The sequence below is a fragment of the Megascapheus bottae genome, chromosome 26 (assembly GCF_031878675.1).
Source record: "Megascapheus bottae isolate mThoBot1 chromosome 26, mThoBot2.hap1, whole genome shotgun sequence".
In the NCBI taxonomy this organism is placed as follows: domain Eukaryota; kingdom Metazoa; phylum Chordata; class Mammalia; order Rodentia; family Geomyidae; genus Megascapheus; species Megascapheus bottae.
This window is the reverse complement of record NC_143534.1, coordinates 5833284-5847327: the sequence shown is the minus strand read 5'-3', so window position 1 is coordinate 5847327 and position 14044 is coordinate 5833284. Positions and strand designations below refer to the sequence as shown.

Below are 14044 nucleotides of genomic sequence, written 5' to 3'. Positions count from 1 at the left end.
ACTCATATTCCATGCCTTACAGTGACCATGCCTGAAAAAAGACATTGTATATCAGGTCTACTTTTATATGTGGTGGTGATGGCAGATGAGTCCAAGAAAATAATTCCATCATAATCAGTGGTGTGTTTCAAGTTCTAGTACACTAATACTAATTTCCCAGAGAAAAATCTCTACTAAACAAATTTTGTAATACCTACTAGTAGTTTGGGGAACAAGATGTGAATCATATGATTGATTAGAATTTTCTTATTCAATCCTTCATTAACCATAGGAATTACCTCAATTATTTACTATCATCAGCTTAATGATGTGAAAATAAAGCTGATGCAGAATAAATAATAAATTTGGTGTTACATGTTAATAAGGGTGCAATAGCAATTTAAGGCTAATTTGCAAATCTATACTCTTAAAAAAAAACCAACAGGTTCAATACCAGGACTCAAACTCAGCTTTTTCTCATTGGCTAGCACTCTACCAATTGAGACACACCTCCAACACAAAGCCCATATTGTTAAAGTATGTAACATATATATATGTATTCATATGTAGGCTATATATCCGATATGCAATATATATTCTAGATAGCACAATAATATATATATATCATTCCTAACAACTATAAACTATTATATGGATAAATTAAAATAAGGCTGCTAAAATAAAGCTTGCACACATAACTGTAGAATTTAGGGGTAAAATGTTGGCGCTAATGTTTGTAAAAATAATTAATATTGGGGCTGGGAGTTTGGCCTAGTGGTAGAGTGCTTGCCTAGCATGCACGAAGACCCGGGTTTGAGTCCTCGGTACCACATACATAGAAAAAAGCTGGAAGTGTGTTGAGGCTCAAGTGGTGGAGTGCTAAGCCTTGAGAAAGTCCAAGGACAGTGCTCCGGCCCTGAGTCCAAGCCCAGGACTGGCAAAAAAAAAATAATAATTAATATTGTTGTTTAGAAGTTTTAAAATGCTATGAAATCATTTTAAGGAAAGCTGCTGAAGGATACCACTTAGTTCAAATATTTTGTTTCAATAAAAAAGTTATCATTAAAATATGACTCTGAATAGTGGTAATTTAAGTTTTATATTCGTCATCTGAGAGTAACTTGTTGTCAGTATGAGGCAGATTTATGCAAATGCACTTAGCAAATTTCAACATCTGTAACTCATTCGATAAAAGATTTTATGTGATTCAAAGCAAACAATTTGCTATTAAATTACTTCTCTTAATGCACATACACTCAATAAAGAGCTTGATTGACATTTTCATGATTTTTTATAAAAAATATAAATATGAAGACTTTCTGGGGGATTGAAGTTGTTGGGAAAGACTTTAAGTTTCACCACACAGTCATATACTTTAGCTTAAACATGTTTTTTGTTGTGTTGTTGTTTGCTTTTTTTTTAAAAATGTAGAATGAGTTGGCAGATGACAAATACGGGAGAAAAACAAGGAGGAAAGGAAGTGGAGATACAACAATTCTTATTCTTAGAAATGTGTAATGAATCTGAACTTAGAAAGAAATAAAATGTTCCATTATGGAAAATGTGAGGCTTTCCCAGCTATCTTGAGAAATAATAAAAATCCAAGAAGTGATTTTTTTTTTCTTTTGAGAATATAAAACTATCATGTAATACCCTACTAAATGCATCAAGCAACTGCTTAGGTTCATTTTCCTCTTTCTTTTTCAATAGTTTTCATTTTTAGACTGTAACAATACTAGAACACTCATTTGATAATTTAATAAAATATTCTGTTCAGTGTGGAAATGCAAACAATGTTAATGTGATTAAAATAATACCAAAGCATTTCATGCGATTTCCTTGTCATATCGCCAGAGGTTAAATCACAGATTAAAAACAAGAGAGAAGGAAGTCTTCTAAATGTCAAGATATGTTTTCTAAGATACATTTTTTTCAGTAGAGAAGCTTTTCTTTTGTATGAGTCTTCAAACACAGTGATTTTTCCTATGTCTAAAAGTAAAATGGTTATAGGAGGAATTGCAATTTTAGGATGTATCATTTTCAAACACAAAGCTAATAAATGATATTAGGATAGTTTTAATTCATAATGGTATATTGTAAATGGTTTTGTGTTTTAATTTGTGAGAGTATTATGTTAAAGTCTTGTATCAATGAACAATGGTGATGAAAAAAATCAATTCAAATAAAATTTCAACCCTTAGAATCTTTTGGTCGTAGACATGAGTATATATAACTTTTCTGATAACAAAGTAATATTGTGATCAGTAAAATTCTTTGAATCACAAAAAACATTTTTGTATTAGCAAGAATTCTGTGGCAAAATGGTTTGGAGTTTATATTCAAGTGGAAAGAAAAGAGCCTACTGTTATTTGATCTTACTCATGTATATTTTTCTGTGGATACCCCCAGTTATAAAATCACTCTGGTATGTTACTTAAGATAATTGTTTAAATCTGATTATTTTCTTTATGATTTCTTCCTCCTCCTCCTCCTCCTCTTCCTCCTTCACTGGATTATTTCTGTTTCCAACGTTTGAACTTAGGGATCTGGACTGCTCAGCTGGTATTTTTGCTAATTACTTTGTCATATGGAGCAGGGGATGGGGAGGTGGTTCTCAGACCTCTGTGACAGAGCTAGGTTCAAAACTTGACCCTCGGGACAGCAGGCTCTGGAGTAGCTAAGGAAAAAGAAAAGAATCCCTGGGTTCTCATAGATGAGTCTATGTAAGAAAAGGAAAATGCAGTATTTTGCCCGAAATGGTCTTCTCTGCCCTCATGCCCTGTTCTTACATTGTCTCCCCTTTGTCATGCTTTATGACCTCCTGAGGGATGATAGCAAGACTCAGACTCCTATGTCCTTAGGGCTGCCTCAATAAGAGGAAAGAAGGCAAGGATTTCATTAAGAGCCCTCTAGTGACTGGATCGAGTGACTCAAGGCTTCCCAGCACTTGGAAGCTCACTGCCTGGTGGGTAAACCCATCAAGGCCCATGTAAACCAGCCCCGAAGGCATAAAACCACATGATGCTCAATTAAAACAGACAATCTGGCTTTCTGTGTCCTTATAACTGATCCTGATCAAAAACTGTGTTTTGTAGCTACAGGCAAAATACTGCAGGAAGCTTCAGGAATCAAGCTGGTCTTCTTCATATTTGACCTTTTACATGCATGGTATTTATGTCTTGTTCTTCATTATCGTGTGATTATGGCCAGGATGAAATCTAGCTGTGGTTTTTAATATATGTGTATAGATAGAGAGAAATAGAAACTAAATAAAAATAAATGTAAAGTGATTTCTGAAAATATGAAAAGAAATAAAATGTAAATATTAAAAACATATACAATAGATCTTATTAAAATGAGATGTGTTGATTGCCACTGATGTTTTTTGTTGAGATTCTTACAAAAGAAATGTAACTGGAAGGAAGTCATACTTCCTCCATTAATTTAGTGAGTCACTCTCAATAAGGTTGGATGGAATTATAATGAGGAATGAAAATGGTCAAGAGGAAAAAAATGGCAGATAAAAAAATTCCACTCCTTTCCGGTATACTTGGAACTCTGACAGGTCTTTACCCAATTATTGTTTAGTTCAATTGGAGGAACTGCTTGCTTTGTTTCCTGGCTTGAAACATCATAGGGGATTGAGTGAAAGAGGTCTTATTCATATGGCATATTTCAGGAAATAAACTCGCTGCCATCCGAAGTGCAGTGACATATTATTGATCAATTTGTAATATCCTAGAAGTCTATTGATCAGCTGTTATTTGTGGGCGCTGGACACTTAAAACATCATCAGAATATTTATAAACCTTATGGATTTCCTATGCTTGCTGACGGTAATATTTCTGATCATCCTGACTGTGTAATTATGCAGGACAAATGCTCAAGCCAAATAGGTTTTTTCTTTCTTTTCCTCCAGCTCTAATCATTGTAACAGTTTAACCGACCTGCCAAAACTTACCTCAAAAGGAAAGCCTAAGAAGAATTGTATTCATAACTATAGGCAAAACAATGATCCATACTTTATCAAGATAATGAAAACGAGCTCATTACTATATACATAAAGACAAGAGTGACAAAGCAAAAAAGGGAATGCCCTATGTGGAAGACTGCCCTGAAAATCAAGCTCTCAAGGTGGCATGAGTTCCTTTCTAATGGGAGAGAAGATGGGCTTCAGCCCGCCCACAGTGGTCTAAAGGTAAACTACTGTGGCTTAGTTTAGAAAAAAGCTATGGAACCAGGAGGCAAAGACTGGTGGAGCGCTTGTCGAGCAAGAGTGAGGCTTTGATTTTAAATATGGCACTGATACAAATAGAGGCAAATAGTAACAAAATGAAAATACTGATAAGAGTAAACAGATGGTAATGGGAACAGAAGTAAGATGAATTAAAATGGGAAAATATTTCATTTACCTAAATGTCTCCCAAAATCAAAAAGTGAAATGCAACTCTGTCTTAGATGATTTTTTTATTAAAGAATTTATTAACGTTGATTTTTACATTATATTTCAAATGATGTTTTTAACAAACAAGTACTCAAGAAGGGAATCTCTATATACAATCACTGGCGCTTAGATTTTAGAACATAATTAAAACTAGGCTGAAGGTTTGCATGTCATAGATACATGTTAATCTATGTAATAAAACATCATGTCTATAGTCATAAATTTTTATGTCTATGTAGTTGTGTTTATATTTACAACACCATGTCCATAGCATTGGGCATGCAAATATTGAGTCATTTTTGAAGTGTTTAGAAAGTTATCTGTTGCATAAGAGTTAGTACATATTCATTAGAGGAGGGTTGGGTTTATTAGAGGCCTCTCTTTTGAATAAGATGGTTAAGACAGTTACTAATTATAGCAGAAATCCCCTTAGATTTGAAAATACTGTTTAACCAAAAGCAACCATAAGATCTCATTCTTTCCCATCCCTCTGTCTGAATGTTCAAACCTGAACATTCTATAAAACTATATATATATATATACATATATATGTATGTATACATATATACATATATATATAGTGTTAGCAAACCTTTAAGATTGGAGTTGGAAGATTTCCTAATTATTAAAAATCTGTTGCAATAAAGTTTAATTACATGTTTCTTTTGTCCTAGGAAATATAAATTGAAATCATAACTCCTTCCAAAAACTAATGGTGCTAGCAGCTTTGTCTACCAGAATGACTAATCACTCTAGACAAGATTTTAAAAAATCATTTTTTTCCATATTTGTTATTGCAATTAATAGAAGGGTTACATTATATTCACCAGATAAAGGGTGCATTACTTCACATACATTGATACCATTTCTCATATCTTGGTCCCCATTTCCCTCCCTCCACCCGAGCCCCTCATCTTGTTTTCCCCCCTTCCCTATCTGATTTCTATATCCTGGAGGTCCTTTCATTTAGCTTATGTATCTAGGTTTTTCTCTATTGTAAATCTCTGCTAGGAGAGACCAAGATTTCTACTGATTATGACAAATGAGGGAAACCACTGAGCCTATGTTCCTTTGAGTCTGGCTTACTTCACTTAATATGATTTTTTCTAAGTCTTTCCATTTCCTTACAAATGGGGCGATGTCATTCTTTCTGACAGCAGCATAGAATTCCATTGTGTATAAATACCACATCTTGTTGATCCACTCATCAACTGAGGGACATCTAGGTTGGTTCCATATCTTTGCTATGGTAAATAGTGCTGCAATGAATATCATTGTGCTAATGAATTTAGTATGTACTTGTTTCTGGACGATTAGGTAAATGCCATGTAGTGGAAGTGCTGGGTCATAGGGGAGCTCTATGTTTACTCTTTTGAGGAACCGCCATACTTCTTTCCATAGTGGTTGAACGAGTTTGCACTCCCACCAACAGTGTAGTAGTGATCCCTCCTGGCCACATTCCCTCCAGCATCTGTTGTTATTAGATTTCTTGATAATGGCCATTCTAACTGGAGTGAGGTGGAATCTTAGAGTTGTTTTGATTTGCATTTCTTTTATGACCAGAGATGTCGAGCATTTCTTCATGTGTCTATAGACCATTTTTGTTTCTTGTTCAGAGAAGACTCTCTTTAAGTCTTTGGCCCATCTTTTAATAGGATGGTTGTTTCTTTGGCGATTAGTTTTGGAGTGATTCAATTTTTTGAGCTGTTGCTATATGTTAGATATGAGGCCTTTGTCTGTTGCATGGTTAGTGAAGATCTTCTCCCACTCTGTAGGCTTTCTAGTTAGCTAGCTATGTCCTTTGCCATACAGAAGCTCTGCAGTTTATTGCAATCCCACTTATCCAGACTTTCTCTGATTTGTTGTGTTTCTGGGTCCTTATTAAGAAACTTTTGACCTGTGCCAAGGAGACCTAGTGTATCTCCTATTCTTTCTTGTAAAGTTTTCAGTGTATTTGCTTTTACCTCGAGGTCTTTGATCCATTTGGAGTTAAACCTAATGCAGCGTGACAAAGAAGGATCCAACTTTAGTTTCTGCAGGTGCTTAACCAGTTCTGCCAGCACCACTTGTTGAAGAGGCTGTCTTTTTCCATTATATTTTTTGGGCTCCCTTAGCAAAGATTAGGTGCCATAGGTCTGTGGGTTTATATCTGGGTCCTCAGTTCTATTCCATGGGTCTTCAGGCCTGTTCTTGTGCCAGTACCAAGCTGTTTTGGTCACTATAGTTCTGAAATAGAGTCTAAAGTTTGGTATTGAAATTCCTCCTGCTCTGTTCTTTCTGCTAAGAAGTGTTTTTTACTATATGGGGTCTTTTATTATTCCATATGAAATTTTGGATTGCCTCTTCTATTTCTTTAAAGAATGACATTGGGATATTGATGGGTATTGCACTGAATTTGTAGATAGTCCTTGGCAAGATTGCCATTTTCACGATGTTGATTCTTCCAATCCAGGAGCCTGGGAGGTTTTTCCATTTCCTCAATTCTGCTTTAATTTCTTTAGTTGAAACGCTTTCTGAAGAGGGCTTTTGTTTGTGAAAATTTCCTACCATGATGAAATCCATTACCATTTATTATAAGTTGTTTTATCTTCTGCTATTAATTCTAATATGCCAAATATTTCTGAAATTACAATTAACCAAATATACTTTTCATTTCTGTATTATTCCAGTTTTTAATATTTGTATGTATAAAATATTATATGTATAAAATTTATCTCATTAGGGATTTGACCTAGTGGTAGAGTGCTTGCCTAGCATGCACAAAGTTCTGGGTTCAATTTTTCGGTACCACATACATTGAAAAGTTGAAAGTGGTGTTGTGGCTTAAGAAAGTCCAAAGACAGTGCTCAGGCCTGACTAATCATTCCAGACACAGATTTTTAAACAATCATGTTTTTCTTTTTAAATGATTACAAGTATTGATTAGCAACTAATATACTAAATGATACATTGGAATAACTTTTTTAAAAAGGAGACCCATTCATTTGTCAGAATCTTCAGTTTAGCACAGTTTACCTTGGACCAATAAGCAAGCAGAAATAAAAGTGGCCATCGTGTTATGAGGTCACTGGAATAGTCCAGGTCAAGTGTCAAATTGGTTCATTCTTGAGAGTTTGCAATCCTTGCAAAGATGGTTAGATTCCAGAAAATTGTTCTCCTTGGTGGTTTCTTCCTGGACATGACGTCTGCCTGGCAATTCCGCTCTCCTGTTAGTGGGTCTCTAAGGAAGTCCTCAGGAAAGGGCTTTTGTTCTGCTTAATTTTACCATCCTGCATCCATTTTTATTTTTATTTCATCAATGTGCATCGTGGTTACAAGTTAGGATGAAGTGTTTATACCTCTGTCTACAAAATCAGCTACTGCCAAGAGCTTAAAAACTACTGGCAGCCTTAAGAAATCCAGAGAGCCAGATTTACTGCTGGCGAGACTGTTATGTTTTCAGTTATAGCAGATGAACTGGAGGGAAGAAATCAGGTTACAGATTGCAGCCTTAGTTTTTTATAGTTTATAGTGTCATGCTTAATTAATGCCTAGTTACTGAACCAATATCTGAAATATGATGTTAGAATTCTAAAGTATATTAACAGGTCATCTCATAAAAATTTCTAAATTCCCTGTTTGAATAGTTATCAAGAAAACCTGAAGTGGTTCCAGAATTTACAACCATAAAACTATTCAGTTACTGAAATTTATCTTACCTCATTAATTGATATTATTAGCAGAAACCTTGAATTTCATTGGCAATTTAAGAATATAAAACTGGCTGGGTACTAGGGGTTCACACAGTTTGAAGTTTGTGTGGGGCATAATCTATGACTGGAATACATTAGTCCTGACAGAGAAGAATTTCTTAGGAAAGAATTGTTTTTATTCAAAAACAAAGAATTGAGTTGCGGCACTTAGTTTTTCCTTGCATTAATATCAGATAACTTGGTACTCTGATTGAAATTTGGAAGTTGGGAGACTTCAGGACAGAGGAAAGAGCAACACAGAAATATGAAAATCTAAGCTGTCTTTCATTTAATTTAATTTAAATCTTACTGAGAAAGAAGCAGTTGTATGTTACATCTATTGCTTTAGAAAGTCATTCTAGTTCATAAACACCACAAAATAAACCACACCTGCAGTCTTTTATTTGGTCCTGGGGAAATTTCTTTTTCCATAGAAAAATACAAAGCATATATTTGAATGCTGATGCACATCAGTAAAGCATATTTTGAATTAGAAATAGAGTAACTTTTTATTGAATTTGTCATATTACTTTTTCTAATTAAAATGTATTTATTAGAATGAGAGTCACAAAAATGTCTTCAAACACAAAGAGTTTTAATCTGATTTTCTTCCAAGCACAAGCCAAGGACAGTGCGCCAGGATTCCCAGCAAGAGGCAATTGCATTTTTAAACTCTTGAGAAGGGCTGTTTTTTGTTTTTTTGTTTTAGACACTCAAATTGTGAAACTGAGAAGGAATAAACTATGGGAAACGCAGGACTCTCACATCTGGCTCTTCTTTTTTCTATATGTCAAATATTTCATACATTGATGAATTATAAAAGTATCAGTATTATAAACAGATGGTATGCTAATAAAATATTTAATATATAGCAACATGTATCAGTTGTAGGCATTTATTATACTAATGCTTATAATAACATGTCAGCAAAATTATTATTTTCTCAAGTTCATATGTGTAGGATTTAGAGCAATTGTCTAACAAAATATATGTTTCCATGAATGTAGTAAAAAGTCTCAAGCTCTTTACTATTCTTAGTTTCCAGGAGAAAATAAATTTCATGGTCTAGTTCCAAATCTCTGTTGTGTAATTGTGGCTTGTACTATCTAGAAGCTTTTAATCTCTAAGCCAATAGCAGTGTGATAAAAGTTTTAGGCAAAGAAAAATAGCAAAAATGCAAAATGCTGCAAGGTTTTGTAACATCTTTTGCTGGATCCCAACCTGGTGTTACTGGTTGGGATATATTTTGATTGTATCCTAGGTGGACATCTTCTGAATGCTTTAAAGCCAAATGGATGGTCTCCTTAGCAAAGGTGTACTCTGTAGATTTGTGCATTTGACTGGTGTGAAGATTATAGGATGAATACAGGGGTAGAGTCATCTTCTTCTTCCTCACATGGTTACCTCCTTTGACATCAAGTAAGCAGACAAAAATGTAAATTTCACTTAGAGGTTGTTTACAGAAGGAAGATGGAGAGAATTTACTTTGGCAAAAACATTTAGTAATGTTTAGCCTTCGGAAGATGAGTTGGCTAGGCAAGAGATAGAGATTTGGAACACAAATATACGAGATGCAAGAGTTCTAAGTAAAAATGAAAGACTGTCTGCCGTCAGGCTGAGGCCAATGTAGAAACTTCTTATGGATACTTGATTTAAAGAACACTGGCACTATTCCTTAGGAAACAAATCACCTTTATCTCAAAGATTATCTTTCCATGTGTTTCTTCCTCCGGAATATTGCTGAGACAGATCTGTGTAAAGGTGATAATATCGTATGTTCTTGCCTGCTTGACACCACAGAAGTGTCTTCACAGAAGTGTGTATACCACACATATATGTGGACACCCATGTCCACAGAATTTCCTTGTGTGCCCCAAAGTTAGGACTACTTATCTGTCTTTGCGATACATCTTGGTCAGGACTACGCCATTGTTCTTGGAAAAACATGGAGAGAGTTCATGCCTTTAAAACCGGCTGCGATATGCATGTTTTCTACAGTTCAGAATTGTTGGGATTTTTTTCATATATTTTAATTGTAATTAATAGAAGGGTTACATTATATTCGCCAGATAGAAGGTGCATTAATTCACATACATTGATACCCTTTCTCATGTTATAGCAATTCTCTCCAACTAACCGATGCTAACCTAAATAGATATTTAATAAAGAATGCATTTAACTAGAAACTTATTTCGAAGACAATTTGAAAATAAATACTTTATCTACCTTCTAACAACAGTAGGTCACCTCTTCATGTTTTTTTTTTTCTTACACTTAGGTAATATGTGCTTATTATTAAGTGAGAAAGTGCTTATCAGTAAGTGAAACAGTCTCAAGTCCTGTTGTACTTATTCCAATCAATGGTCGTAGAACACAGAAGTGAGTCAGTGTCAGTCGGTTTGTGAGTCATTTTTGAGAATGTGTAGCATTCCAGTTCCAAGCATTGCATTTGGTATAGACATGCACTGGCTTAGTTCTGTCAACACCAATGAACGAACCTTACCTGAGAACATTATCATTCTTCAAAATGATCTGTGAAAGTTGTTAAAAATCCTTGCATTGTTATGTGGATGATGATGATGATGATGATGATGATGATGATGATGATGATGATGATGTAGTTTTACAAAAAGATTTCAGTTCCGTAATTCAGGTTATTCATACAATGCATTTTGATCACTGTCACCACTTTTATCCTTCCCTTGACCAAAGGCAGCCCTTCGGATTTCTTATATAGTATTTAATATGCAGTGTTCAATTATATCCTTTGTAATTCATATTGATGTCAACTTAAATATAGGATATCAGAAATAAGCTGATCAGTATGTTACCACCATTAATTTCTTAGCTGCAGCAAAGACTTAAATGTTCAGTAATTAAATATAACAAAGGCTGGCAAATTATTGAAAGTACTCCCTTCAAAAAAAAAAAAGAAAGAACTTCATATGGGTTTAACATACATAGTTTTTTTTAAAGCTTTTCCCATTCTTCACTGTGTTTCATGATTAGGCACATTACATATTAAATAAACGACTGGGTTTTTCTTGATTTTTCTTCTGCTTCATTCCTTCCAAATGGCAAAAATCTATGTGTGAACTTTAAGAGTTAGGATAAGATGACTCGAAGCTAATTGGGTTTTTTACCCCTAGAGAAATCACTTCTAATTAAAATTGTTTAAAAAAATATTGCCCTCTTAACCTAAACTTTTAAGTGGCATTTTCCTCATTCTGTTGTATACCAATTACCCAGCTATAACAACTAGTTCTTAAATTGGAAATTTTTGTTCCTGTAAGGTTCAATATTTCCCAGAGACAATGACCTAGTGCTAACCTGATTTATAAATAGATATTTAACAAAGAGTACATTTACATAGAAACTTATTTCTAAGACAATTTGAAAATAAACATTTTTTTTTACTTTTACCTTCTAACAACAGTAGGTCATCTCTTCATGTTTTTTACACCTGGGTTATATGTTGTTAGTTACCAGGCCAATGGAAGAAAAATCTTTGGGGGTTGTTTTAGTTGCTTATTTTCCATTTTTAAAACAAATATTTACTGATGGTTGTCTAAGTGACATTACCTCTTAGATACTAACATGCAGTAGAACTAAACAAACATATGACTATGACATCATCTTGTTTTGTTTTACGAAAGTGGAATCCTGACATTCTTGGATTCATTTCAAGTACTTGTGACATTCTGTGTTACAAATATGTTAGCTCACCATTTGAATCAAATTAATTACTGATTCTTATTGAGTACATGGGAGCATCATTATACTTGTCTTCACCAATATTATAGTTCATTATTTAAAAATCACCTCTACAATTAATTTTGATGAGTATCATTAGCCTAAAAGAATAGATTCTTGCCAACCTATCCAAGACACTTTATATTGTGATCTGCTGGTCAGTTCTATGAAAGTCAACATCTTAATTTTGTGCAATTTCCTAGGAACAAAATGGATTAAGTTCTGATAAATGTGTCACTTAGAGATTCGGGCCTTGAGAAACCATCACAAAATGTCCATACACCAACCTACAGATGCCTGACGGCAGGCCTGATTACATCAACATCACCATAAACGCATGAGTAACACACTGCAATGCAACATTGTGGTGTCATAGACCTCACTAGAAGACCAGATGTTTTCTGCTCTATTATAATTGCATGAGACCACTATAGTATATGTGTGTTGTGACTACAATAGAATCCTGCGATAAGCCTGAAAATAAGTAAGTTTACCTTGTGAGGTTTATGTCCTTGACAACAGCATATCAATTGGAAACTTCAAACTAGCTTGGGAGAAACAGCAATCCGATGCCTCTAAGAGGTATACAACTTCAGGGGGAAAAATGTCAGTTTTTTTTAAAAGGCCATCTGAAGCAATTTTAGCTCTCGATACCCTTGCTGAAATTCTTGGCATCACTGACCAAATGATTCAATTGTTCCTCTCATTCTAATAAATGAGTTACTGGGATCAGCAGTTATAGGCAATAAATGACGTCAAAAAGCAGGATGTAGAGAAGTAAGTCTATAATGCGCTTAGGAAAGTTGATAAATCATATTGAACTGGAAATGAATGGTGATTATGATTTATATCTGGTTTTTTTCATAGGTAGCCTCCAGCTTCCTGTTCCTATGAGCTACAAGATGTAGCTAATTCTGATTTAGGGAAGGGCTCAGAATGACATAGGAGAAATAAAACTATGCAATTTGTTTCACTCATAGTTTTTGGATTGTAGTGAAATATAAGTTTTGATACGTTGACATAAGTAATATACATTAAAGTTAATTTAGTTGGTTCTTCTGTAATGTGATTTAATGAAAAGTTTAAATTACCTCTATTTTTCTCATTTTATTTCTACTGAGTAGTACTGTCAAAAGAGCATGACTAGTGAAAGGTGAGGATATAAAAGTATAATACAATGTATTATATATAGTTACAAAATATATTGATAATATAACTGGAATCATCTTTTTTCATATTCCTCACCTAAGTGGTTCAATTTGTTCAGTAGGATTAGTTTTCCATTTGTCAGCATAGTATATTAAAAGTACTAAAACAACTTAACGGTTTACAGTATCTGTTTCTATTTTATTTTCAAAATGATCATGCTTTCGATAAATATTGGTAATCTTTCTTAGAAAGGAATTTCTTTCCAAATATCAAGAAATGTATAAAGCACTTGAATAACACGAGAAATAAAATGACAGGTAAATTGCACATAAAATCTGCAGAGTATATATTATAGCTTTCAAAAATACTGTTTCTTTTATATAAAAAAATCCCACAAAATCTCATAAGTAGACATTATCCAAAGATCAGCAATGTGGTGATTTGAAATATTGTATTACCTGTGAGTGAATACTAAATTTCAGACTTGGAGTTATTCCCTTCCACTCAACACCTGGAACTGCTTTGCTTGGGGACTGGCCACTTGGCTCTGTTAGTGACAGAGGCATGAAAGATGGGAGGCAAAAGAGCAGGGATGTGTATGGCACCACTCCCTCCTCTCTAGGCTGATCCGAGGTGACTATAGGAGATGGAAAATTAACCTTAAAATGTACAATAAATAAGAACATCTATCAGGATGTGCTAGACGTTATGAATTTTCAGTTTTTTAGAGGACTATCTTCCTGTCTTTCGAAATTGTCTCTTGGGTTCCAGTAAAAACTCTCTTTCAGCACCAGAAAAAGATCTAAGTTTTCATTTGGCTTCCTTGATAAAATTTTCTAATAGTTTTAAATCTCAATTTCAAATCTATTTGTGTGTGTGTGTGTGTGTGTGTGTGTGTGTGAAAACTCATGAAAAATTCAGATCTCTTAATAGATTCTATCCAACACTACCAGCTATGGCAAGACATTGCTTCCAGATTTCCCCCGAA

General features: G+C 34.2%; 1 protein-coding gene across 1 annotated transcript in view; it reads right to left on the bottom strand.

Moving 5' to 3' along the window:
• The window catches only part of Akr1e2 (aldo-keto reductase family 1 member E2), a 41662-nt gene extending 29943 nt beyond the window's left edge, over positions 1-11719 (bottom strand). The window contains exon 1 of the mRNA XM_090318818.1: positions 11578-11719. The gene's annotated coding sequence lies outside the window, so the exon portion shown is untranslated. The remainder of the gene's footprint in view (positions 1-11577) is intronic.
• Positions 11720-14044: the final 2325 nt, after the last annotated feature.